Source organism: Marmota monax, unplaced genomic scaffold, assembly GCF_021218885.2.
Source record: "Marmota monax isolate L192 unplaced genomic scaffold, Marmota_monax_Labrador192_F-V1.1 WCK01_AAM20220418_F8-fsc00128, whole genome shotgun sequence".
Classification (NCBI taxonomy): Eukaryota; Metazoa; Chordata; class Mammalia; order Rodentia; family Sciuridae; genus Marmota; species Marmota monax.
Genome location: NW_026693452.1, coordinates 4,013,721 through 4,025,930, shown reverse-complemented (window position 1 = coordinate 4,025,930; position 12,210 = coordinate 4,013,721).

Here is a 12,210-nt window from a genome sequence, read left to right as displayed (position 1 = left end):
TTCTTATGTTTTAATATTGCAAATGGGACCTCATGTTTACCTTCTCTTTTCTGTGATTCTGACAGTCATTTTCCCACTATTAACAGCTGGTTACTCTTCATTTCCTGTTTAAAAGGTTAGTATTTCCTTTTTCAATTTTCTGTCTTAGAGTGATGTGGAGCAGTGTGTAGGACATGGCTATTGGAAAGAATTACATACAAAGGAAACAGGTTGTGCAGAAGCCTGGGCAGGATCATGAGCAAAGTAAGGTGATTGAAATAATGAGAACAGACAAGGCTGCAAGCCTTGGTACACATTTGTAAGGAGTTTACATCCTGGGGCCAATGTCTGGATCTAATCAGTGTGGACTATGTGATTTTGACAAATAACATAACTTTTTGAACTGTCAATGTCTTTCTGCATGAAGGGGAGGTATTTCATAAATAGGTGGCAATTCATAAAATTGTTATGGGAAATTAGATATCATATGTGTGACATATACTATGAATAGTTATTACTCAATAAATGTTAATTTTTTCTTTCCCTTTACTTCATTTTGAAAAGCATTCTCCTGATTTATGACTACTTCTAGGACCTGGATTATACAAAGTATCCCTCTCACGTTAATGTATCCTTCCTGCTGTCTCTGATAGATAAAATAGGAATAATAGAAGAAGAATGAAAACAACCATCAATGATGAACTCCATTACTTTCTATCTTCCATCTAATTCTGTATTCCAGTGACATGAGATGTGACCATGTGACCAATCCCTGGAATCCTGCTCTGACTACCATTCAAACATTAAAAATTATATTGCAAGTAGTACATGCACTCATGTGAATTCAATTAGGAGCCCATGCAACTATGTTATGTATGGAGGCTTAATTCAAAAGAAAAGAAGGTACTGCCCCTGCTGTCCACTCACAATGTAGCTGAAAACCCAGGTTTCAGAAGTAGAGGATGCCTGAAGAACTTTTAGTAAACATCAGACAAGTAAGGACACATTACCTAATACAAATCCAATTGTATGTATGCCTTCAAGGTATTTAGTGTAGGAGAGATTTACAGTAATTCAGTGATATTTTTTGAGCAGTTTCCATATTGCAGGTGCTGTGTTGAATGCAGATTAAAATAAAAATGAATAATGTGTGGTCCATGCTCTCACAAAACTCTCCCTCAGATGAGAGAGGTAAAAACATACATAGGGTACACTGAGGAGCATTCCTACAATACACAGAAAAAAATTGGTCTTTGAGTTACTGTTAGAAGGGTAGTAGGAACTGACTAGGCCGGAGATGCAGTCAACAGCATAACAAAAAAGAAAAGTAAAGAACAGAAAAGAAAAGAAAAATAACAAACCAGCAATTCAATACTAGACATTCATTGTTCCTGGCACTTTATTTGTAGTTACTCATTCAGTTTTGACTACTATTATTACTGATACTATTATTACATTTATTTCACTGTTGAGTAAAATGTTGCATAAAAAGATTCAGCAAATAGTTTAGGATCATATAGCTTTGAGGAAACCTGATCAGAACTCAAGCCCATGCAATCTGTCTGATGTCTTTTGTATTCACTACTCAACTTTTCTATAAAGACAACAGCACAAGTGATGTGATCAAGTGATGTGATGCTCATCCTCAGTGTTCAAGAGATGATAGGGAGCAATGGAGACCCCAATGCATTTCTCAGAAACAACAGGTAGATAACCCTCTTTTTTTCAAACTTAGAGGAACCAGAAATCAAGCTTTCAGTTTTTTATTAAATATTCAAATTTTTAAATGTTGAAAAATATTTAAAAATTAAATCCTCTATGACCTCCCCCCCAAAAAAAAATTATCATAAATTAATACAGCTCACACTCACCAGATTGAGATCTTTTGATTAGGCAGATAAACAAGGCAGGGGAAAAAATTATACACAAAGGGAGCAGGTTGTGCAGAAGCCTGGGCAGGATCATGAGCAAAGTGAGGTGATTCAAATAACTAGAACAGATGAGGTTGCAAGTCTTGGTACACCTTTGTAAGCAGTTTACATTCTACCAGTTTGCAAAAGGAAGGAAGCAAAGAATTTTATCCCTATCACTTCACTTATATCTTGCTTTTAATGATGGCAACTACTCCATGAGTTATATCCATCATATTTTATCTGTTTATTCCCCAAGTGATGGGCACCTACATTGCTTCTACCTTCCTGTCACCACAATGAACAAGCTCATTGACAGCTTGCTGCATCTGCTTGGGTTTGACTCTCAACTACATGGGCTACTAATTGTGCCTTGGTTTTCTTGTGTGTAAAATGGGGACAGTAATGAGAAAATTAAGTATATTAATACCTGTAAGGGTGTAATTTTGACAAATAACATATTAAATGCTCATGAATTGTTAGTTATTTAAGTATTCTGAATTTTTCCCCTAGACTTTTTCTCTTTCTTTCTGTATAAAGTGGAGATAAAAATTAACCTACTTGATAAGGTTATTATAGATAGTTAATGAAACTGAATATCTGAAAGGCACTTTAAGCAGGCTTAGCACATCATAAGTATATTTCAAGCAAACACTATTATTATTCTGTTGCTATCATGTTGAAATAACCAAAGAATTGAAGTCATATATATATATATATATATATATATATATATATAATTTCTAGCAGTTCAGAAATATCTTACTTCTTATTTTGTAGTCTTTTATTTCACCTGGCAGAGACTTTTGCCTTTGGGAGCCTGGTAGGTTAAGATTTCCCAAGAAATTCAAAGGCAGTGTTTGAATGAAGAGGGCTTTGCACAGTTGCTCTGTTTAAGGAAAAAGTGTCCTCAGGTTATTCTACTTCTGAAAGCTCCCCCCACCCCGGGCTCCCCACGCCAATGCCAGCCCTACATCCTCTGCCTAGGTGGTAAGCTCCTCATGTGACTTATTCCTCATATGACTTAGCCCATGCTGTGTCTTCTTGTCACAGTTGGCTTTTGAGTATGCAGAGAAGTAGCTGATACCTGGCTTGCCATGTTTACTGTCTCCAACAGGTATTAGCAATCTGTTGGAAAGATGCTAACAAAAGTAATCAATAGAGTAAAGAAAGATGAACCACTGAAAAGAATATAATTAGATGGCAGAAGTCACCTCAAATGTATTATGGTTGCAAGATTATAGAATTTTCTGGCTAAACTTAAAAGTTATTCGCATTGACCATATTCAAAAAATATCTGGCATATAGTGAAAACTTAATAATCCTTGAATGAATGGTAACATTATTAAAATGCTTACTCATATTGATTGCATGTTATCATAAAAAAACATTTAAAAGCTATGCTTTGATTATTCTACTAAGAATTAAGAGGTTTTTTTTCACACTTTGAAATATGTCAGAGTTGTTTCCTTAAATACTTAATGAGTTTCATAATGTGTGGTGGCCTGATGGAATCTGTAATTTGAGGACCACAAATATGGAGCAAAGGAGAGCAGGTTGAAATTGTATTCCTGTATTCAGGGAGCAATCTGAGTATTAACTATTCACCATCTAATAGAAGTGAGATGCTGATCTATGGCAATGCCTAGCAGAGTCATTTGTCACTGTATTTGATTACACAATAAAGACTTATTTGATTCTAAAGCTTTGCAATGGGAAGAGTACTGGATTTGGAGTCAAATAAACCTAAGTTATGGCTAGCACATACATACCAGTGGTCCATTTACACAGGCTGCAATTTGCATGGTCTTCCTTGGAGTTTTGCAAAGAGGTAGTCCTGCCTAGAATTAAATCTTTGCTCTGCTCCCAACCAGCTATGTGACATGGAACAAGTTAATTAACCTCTCAGTTCAGTTTCTTTTGCTACTATCATGAACACTGAATTGGAAGCACTGAATTGTAGATGCAGTTATTTCAGACAGTGTTGGGCTCAGAAGTGGGGATTTTTTTTTTTTTCATATTGCCACTTGTTAATTCATTATGGGAGAGCCTTAACTCTGGCTCTATACTAGTGGAGGGTTGGGTTCTTTGTCTCATGAATTTGAAGAATAAAATACACCAACACAAGGGTGAGAGCAAAATAACATGATTTATTAGAGTAATAGAAAAAAAAAAAAACAGAGCTCCCAAAGAGGGTGGGGTCCCAAGAGAGGGATACTGTAGAGTGGCTATTGTCTAGGGCTTAATATAGATCTAAAGGATTAAGGAAATCAGCCCCCTGCCCAATCCTGAGTAAGGCATTCAGTGTCCACGAAGTAGTCATGCAGCCTTTAGTCCAATCAAAATATCAATCAGGCATTTTTCCTTCTTTGGAGAGACATGGACCACAGTCACATAGGTTCTGATTTAAAAATAGCCTTTTTTAAGTTTCTTAGCAAATATCTGTGGCTGTTGTTTATGCTTTACTGCCCAGGAAGTTACTCAGGGGCCCATCTCCTTATCCTCCCAGACTTGTCTCTTCCTCCTGGCATCATTAGTATAGATTTTTGCATCTGGATATTTTTCTCATCTAAGAGGCAGTTTTGCAGAGGGTAATGGTTAGGAACGTAGACTCTGGGTTCAAATCACTAGGGTTTGCCCACTGGCTCTTCCACTTAACCATCTCGGTGACCTCAGGTGTGTTAAATAGCTTCTCCTTCCGCTTCATCCTCTATAAAATGTGAGTAATGGAAGTACCTATCTTGTAGGGGTGTTAGGTGAATTAAATGCATTAGCTTGTATAACATAGTCAGGAAAGTTTATGTATGCAGTGCTATCTTTTTAGTGTCACATAGAGGTTAAAAAAGATCTGATGGCAACTCAAAGGCCATAAACTAATAAATTAAAGAAATTGGTGACTTGGTGGACATAGGAGATTGCTTTTTCCCAATAATGCAAGCTACTTGAATTAATGACATTGCATGACTTGATCCATCCTCAGAAGAACATGTACTTTAAGTTATTTAGCTAGTTTTTTGATAGACATTCCCATTGTATGAGAGTTCAAATATTAATGAAAATGATGGGAAAAATTAGGATTTTAGTTTATGAACATAAGACAAAAAAAAACAAGAGCATTAACATTTTTAAAATTGAGGCACTTAGTGTTGATATGACCCTCTTTTGAATATACATATATATGTATGAATGTATATTTATATGTGTGAATGAGTACATATATATAAACCTACATATGTTTATGTTTATTATCTTTCACTCCTGGTATTCTCTTCTTTCCCCCTTTTCCTGTTTGGCAACCATTTTAATGTACTCTGTATATATTTTTGTTTGAATATGCATTGTTGTTCTGTGTATATTTATCATTCATGTAAAGCTTATAGTGCAATATGTATTTCAATTTGTTCCTTAGTTTTCTTTCATTTATACGTGCTGTTTAGAGTGGCCTATGTTTTTCTCTGTATATATTCTAGTGGCTTCAAATACTCCATAAGGTATATCCATCACATTTGTCCCCCAAACAAGGGACATCTAGATTGCTTCCACCTTCCTGCCTCCACACTGGACACCTGGATTCGCAACCCATAATAGATCTGCCTGAGAATTCCCTTCAGAATTTTGAAGTTATTATTCAACTGTTTTTCAGTTGAATAATAACTTTTTTTTTGAGAGAGAGAGAAAGAGAGAGAGAGAGAGAAAGAGAGAGAGAGAGAGAATTTTTTAATATATTTTTTTTGTAGTTTTCAGTGGACACAACATCTTTATTTTATTTTTATGTGGTGCTAAGCATCGAACCCAGGGCCCAGCGCATGCCAGGTGAGCGGGCTACCGCTTGAGCCACATCCCCAGCCCAATAATAATTTTGATGGCAATCTGAGTTCCGTTGCTCCATGAATATGAAAAGAAGCCCTTTATTCTAAAGTATTTGGGGGTGATATTTGGTTAGTGCTATGGTTTAGATATGAGATGTTCACCAAAAGCTCATGTGTGAGGGCTGGGGATGTGGCTCAAGCGGCAGCGCACTCGCCTGGCATGCGTGCGGCCCGGGTTCGATCCTCAGCACCACATACAAACAAAGATGTTGTGTCTGCCAAAAAAACTAAATATTAAAATTCTCTCTCTCTCTCCTTAAAAAAAAAAAAAAGCTCATGTGTGAGACAATGCAAGAACACGCATGGGTGAAATGATTAGATGATGAAAGTTGTAACCCCATCAGTGATGAATTCCCTGTTATGGATTAATGAGGTGGTAATTGTAGGTAGGATAATTGTAGGCATGCTGTTGGGGTTTATATTTTGTTCCTGGTAGTTACACCTCTCTCTCTCTCTGCTTCCAATTTGCCATGTCCTGAGCTGCTTTCCTCTGCCATACCCTTCTGCCACCATGTTCTGCCTCACCTTGGGTCCAGAGCCATGGAGTTGGCCATCTATGGACCGGTGCCTCTGAAATTGTGAGCTAAAATAAACTTTTCCTCCTCTAATTTAATTGTTCTTGTCTTCTTGTCAGGACTTTTGGTCACAGTAGTAAAAACCAAAAAAAAAAAAAAAAAAAAAAAGAAAAAGAAAGAAGGAAAGAGAAAAAGCTGACTAAAACAGCTAGTTGAAAAATTATTTAAAGTGGGGATTTGTAAAAATATATAATTGAAAGATTTGGTTTTATCTTTAAATGTTTAAGTGTACTATTACTAGCTATTTTTTTAATGTAGGTCAGGGCTTTTCTTTTGTTGTATGTGTGCACATATTTACTTTGGGTTTTGTTTTAGCGTGGGCCAGGTTTGGGGATGCATTTTCATGTCTCTTGTATAAACAAGCATGCTGAGTACCTTATGTGCTTTCCTTTCTTCCTTTCTTTAAAGTGAACTTATTTAAATATATTGTGAACAAATAAATGTAAAATTCTTTTAGGTCTTTAAATTTCCTCTCTTTTATAGTTATACCACTCAAACTATTTGCCTTTATCAAATATTTCCAAAGTATTTAACTTAGTTTTCAAGATAGCAATTGTTCTTTTTCTCTTTACTCTCACGTCTTATTTAAATATCTAGTTTAAGTATGCAGCCTGTAGCTACACAGAATGAAACAAATAAAATTCTACAAATGTTTCCGTAGTTTAGCTATTGTGAATTGTGCTGCTATAAACATTGATGTGGCTGCATCACTGTAATATGCTGATTTTAAGTCCTTTGGGTATAAACTGAGAAGTGGGATAGTTGGGTGAAATGATGGTTCTATTCCAAGTTTTCTGAGGCATCTCCTTACTACTTTCCATAATGGTTGTACCAATTTGCATTCCCACCAGCAAAGTATGAGTGTATCTTTTCCCCAAAATCCTTGCCAGCATTTATTATTGCTTGTATTTTTGATAATTACTATTCTGAATAGGATGAGATGAAATATTAAGAGTAGTTTTGATTTTCATTTCTCTAATTAAAAAAAAAGTTTAAGTGTGATTTTCTTTTAGATCACCCTATTTTGTCTAAATGCTTGTGAAAGCATAGCATATAAAGGATCCCCCTGGGATGTTGTGTTTTAAGTAGATTCAGGGAATATTTTCTCTTACTTTTCAAGTGAAAGTGGGCACCACTCATCTTTTTTTTTTCTTTTTTTACTTGAAAATGTTTACACTTAAGCAGAGGTTTTAAAATATTTTTTGTATGGATTTCTTGCACAGAATTTTATTGGTGATCAGATTATTTTGATTTTGAATAGTAACAGGAAAAATAAAATTAAAATAAGTTTTATTTCCATATTCTGAGAAACAAAGACAACACTAATAAATGAATAATTACACATGAGTCAGGGACTCACATGCTTATTTATTCACCCATTCAACAAATATTTCTTCTACTATGGGCCAATTACTGTGATAAAAATATTGACAAAGTTACTGCATTCATGAAGTTTACATTTAAATCAGGGAGGAGCTAGAAATAATAAAAAAGAGGCCAGTAAATATTAAACATCACTATATAATGAGAAGGACTAAAAGTGAAATAAATAGGGTACAAACGTAAAGAATATTAGGGGATTCAGTTTGCACAGGCTGGGATAGTTCCTCTGAAGAAGTAGCATTTTGCTGTCATCTGAAGGATCAGGGGAGGCAGCATTTGAGGGACAAGGGAAGGCCACACTCCCAGAGAGAGCTTCAATTTTAAGTGTCCTGAGACTTCCATTAATAAAGAAAGTTCTTAGGAGTATGAAATCTTTATACATAACCCAGTTTGTGTGTGTGTGTGTGTGTGTGTGTGTGTGTGTCACTTGGGATTGAACTCAGTGGCACTCAACCATTGAGCCACACCCACAGGGTCTCACTGAGTTGCTTAGTACCTTTCAGTTGCTGAGGCTGGCTTTGAACTCACTATCCTCCTGTCTCAGCCTCCCAAGCCACTAGGATTACAGGCAAGCACCCGGAATAACCTAGTTTTTAAAAAATTAAAAGAAATGATATCAGTGGAAATACTCCCACATGTCAAGGCAATTTAGGATCTGTGCAAACACTCTCCATATCTTTCTCTGCAAGTTCAATGGACACATTTTCATGTTCATTTTTCTCTCAAGGAATCTTTTCTGTAATGTTGGACACTTTCCTCTCCCTTGTACTCTGCTTTTATAAAAATGTGTAGCCTGGCAAAGGAAATAAAGAAGAACAAACTGTAGAGGAGCAAAGTATGGCCCATCAATTTTGAGAACCAGAATAATTCATTCTCAGAAGATTGGGGTGGTTTCCTAGTTGGTGGATTATTCTGTTCTGTTGATTTTCTCAGTTTTTCTCTTTCCACTCTCCTTTTGGTTATTATACTGCTCATTAGCATTTCTATTAAGCAGTTCTGAAGAGGAGAAAAATCAATCAAGGAGAGGAGCTTCAATTTAAGACTTGGTGGGTGAGAAGTGGAATCTATTGGCTAAAATCAGCTTATTTTTGGATTCTCTGTGGATTTCCTTGATCCATGTTATTTCTGTCACCGATAGCATAGACCAACATAAGCTGATTATATTGCATAACATGGCCATACACAGCTAAAGATTTTTGAAGGATGAACATATTTAAACTCAAACCTCCAGGTGACAAAATTATTTAAATGGTTACAATGTAAAGACTGTTGAAAGGATGCTAACAATAAAAACAAGGATTCTACATAAATGACATGTTGTTGCCTGTAGTCACAGGGTCCAACCGCTTGCAATAAGGGATTCTTCACATCCTAGAAGCAACTGGCTCTGCATCTTAAAAAATATTCTGGGTTCTATTCTTGACCCTTTGCTATTCCTGACAATATCCTTTAACCCATGTAAGCCGAGTTGTTGTTAGTTAGGGTCTGGGGCCTCATAAATACTATATTTGAAATATTTGTAAGAAAAGTCCAAGTGTGCATCTTGAATCATGCCCACCACTCTCTTTGTGTTTGTAGATCTTTAAGAAGCCTCCATGTTTTTTTTTTTTCTTTTCAAGCCTGAAACTGCTATTTTTCTTCCCTTGGAATGACTCTAGGCCTACTGTGTTCAGGGGCTCAGGAAAAGGAGAATGAAGACCAAGTTCCATGGGTAGGTCAGAAAGGGACACAGATTCTGTGTCCTTGGTGGAGATGGGTTTGTGCTGAACTTGCACAATGTATGAGTTCAGTGTCATCTGTTTTCAGTATTTCCTGAACAATTGATTTATTCCACATTATTAATGAACTTTGCAGCAGTTCCACTTGTCAGAGCCTACTCTGCAGGGGTCAATAATGAGAGGAAACCTGATGTTAGTGAATCCAGCTTAAGTGATTCTGTCATGCTAACGATTCAATATATCAGGACAAATGTCAGGTCCTTCCAATATGTTAATTCCTCTGATCCTATTTGCATAAACTACAGTCAATGAAATACAAGTTCCCCCTCTAAGACAGTTAATGGAGATTTGTAAAGGATTCTTAATTTTCTTTATTTTTTCTTTTTTAGTCTCCTCCAACATAAATTCTTGAGTTAGAAAAGGAGCAGAGAGAGAAAGGGTCACAGATTGGGAAGAGGATGCAAACTATAACAAAAGCCAAAATATGAAATGATATAAAACCTATAAGCATAATTCAGTTCTTTCCTAAGAATTCTGGGCATTTGCATTTACTGCTTTCAAGAGGAATAATTACTTTCTAAAGAAACTTGGGAACAAAGCATTGATGAATATTTCTTACATTTGGGATTAAGTTTTCAGTTTTATTAGGTTCCTGAAGGAGATCACTAGTTTATTAGCTTTCCCTAAGGAATGAAGTCTGGGTTTCCATCTCTCCTACTAACCCTTATTATCTTCCTGGGATCACTGTCATGTGATAGCAGTGTTTACTATAGAATCATCCCTTCTTCAAATCCCAAGTTCAGGGTGCACACCTATCATAATTAAGATTAAAAAATCAGAATTTATTTTTTCTGAAACAAAATATGTAGTTAACTAATTTATCCAATGAAATCATTTCTTTTTTTGTCTTTTGTCTTTTTATAAGCTCTAAGATTTCTATTCATTTGAAATTCCCTTTTAAGTTTTATCAATTGGTTTATTTGCTTTCTGTGTCTAATGATTTGCACTGTTGGCAACTGTGATTTTCATTCATATGCAAACCTCTCTTCTGTCTGCTAACTTCTTTAGCTTAGTCTCCCCCTAATGTGGCTCAATGTTTTACTTCTCTATATACAACTTTTCATGCAACCTTGTAGAGACTTAAACAAACACACAAACAAAATCGAAGGTAGGCTCAGAATTTTATTGTTGAATTTTTTTGTGAGTAGTTTATTTCCTCCTGCACAGATCCTGTTATAGTTTTTCCTCTGGCTTAAGGTGAGATAACAATGATACAGCTAATGGCAGTGAGAACCATCAATCAACAAAGAGCAGAATCCATAATGGGGGCTGCATTTTCCATTTTTGCTGCAATGCTTATCTGCCAGCTGCCCGGTCACCCTTCCATTTGTCAAAATTTTAGGTTGGAAGATTCATTTAATGAAGTTAGGCAAATCATTCCCCTTACTTAAGTTGCTATGTTTTACCCACTCCCCGCCCAACATTTATTTTTAAATATTCAAAGCCTAGTACTTTAAAAATTAGTTGTCAATTGTCTAGACCATATCTGTCTCATCATGTTCCCTAATGCATAGCATTTGAATCAGTAGTTTTACTTGTCACCACCCATGATGAGTAGGTAAGAGTTGGTTTATTAAAACATATGTACTATTTGAAGGAGAGGATTATGGTCCAGGAGTACAGTTCTGGTTAATAAGTGAGCTATTACTGGTGTCTTAACTTTCAAAAGATAGCTCCTGCTATGTGAAAAAAAAAGGAGCCATTTTGATGAGTAACTTTGAAGAGTTTATTCGTTCTTGAAATTTACTTTCATGAGTCAACTAGATTTTCAAATTCTATGAGAACAGAGATTAGTGTTCCTTTTGTTCAGCATATTGCCCTACACAGTGTTACGAAATATAGTAAACGAGGTGTATGTGTCATGGAGAAAATTTCCAAATGATAATGGATCTCTTTTGCTGCACCTATATTTCTTAAAAAAAACAATTCATTATTGAGATATCTTTGACACAAGAAAAGATGTACATAGTGAATGCATTTTAAGCCCAAAAAGCAATGCTGGAGGCATCACAGTGAATGTATACAAGGTAATTTAGGGAGATATATGCCATGGAAACATCACCATATTTCATACCATGAATAAGTCCATCATTTCCCCCAATTTCCCCTAATAATTGATTATTACTACTATTTTTTGTGTGTATGGTACAGTTAACATAAAATCTATCATCTTAGCAAATGTTTAAGTACATAATATAATACCGTTAACTCTGGGTCCCATGCTGTACAGTAGATCTCTAGGACTTTTTCATCTGGCATACCTGAAATTTTATGGCTTTGATAAATATCTCCCTGTTGGCCCTCACCTCCCATTCCTTGGTAACCACATTCTACTCTCTGATTCCACCAGTTTGGTTTAACTGTTAAGATTCCTCATATAACTGGTATCATGTATTTGTCTTCATGTGTCTGGCTTATTTTGCTTATTGCAATGTCCTCCAGGTACATCCATATTGTTACAAATGGCAGGATTTTACTCTTTTTTTTTTTAAGGCCAAATGCAGTATTTCACCATGTAATTGTTGCTATTCCATTAACATAATATTGAGTATTCCATGCATTCTAATCTTGCACCAAAGACAGTTTAGTAATAAATAATTTTAAAGAAAAACTAAAACAATGTTTTTTTTTTAAAGTTCATATAGTGGTCACACCCCACTATTTTGCAAAAAAATTTTGGCATAAAATCTGTGATGATGATCTGGTGAACTATGTT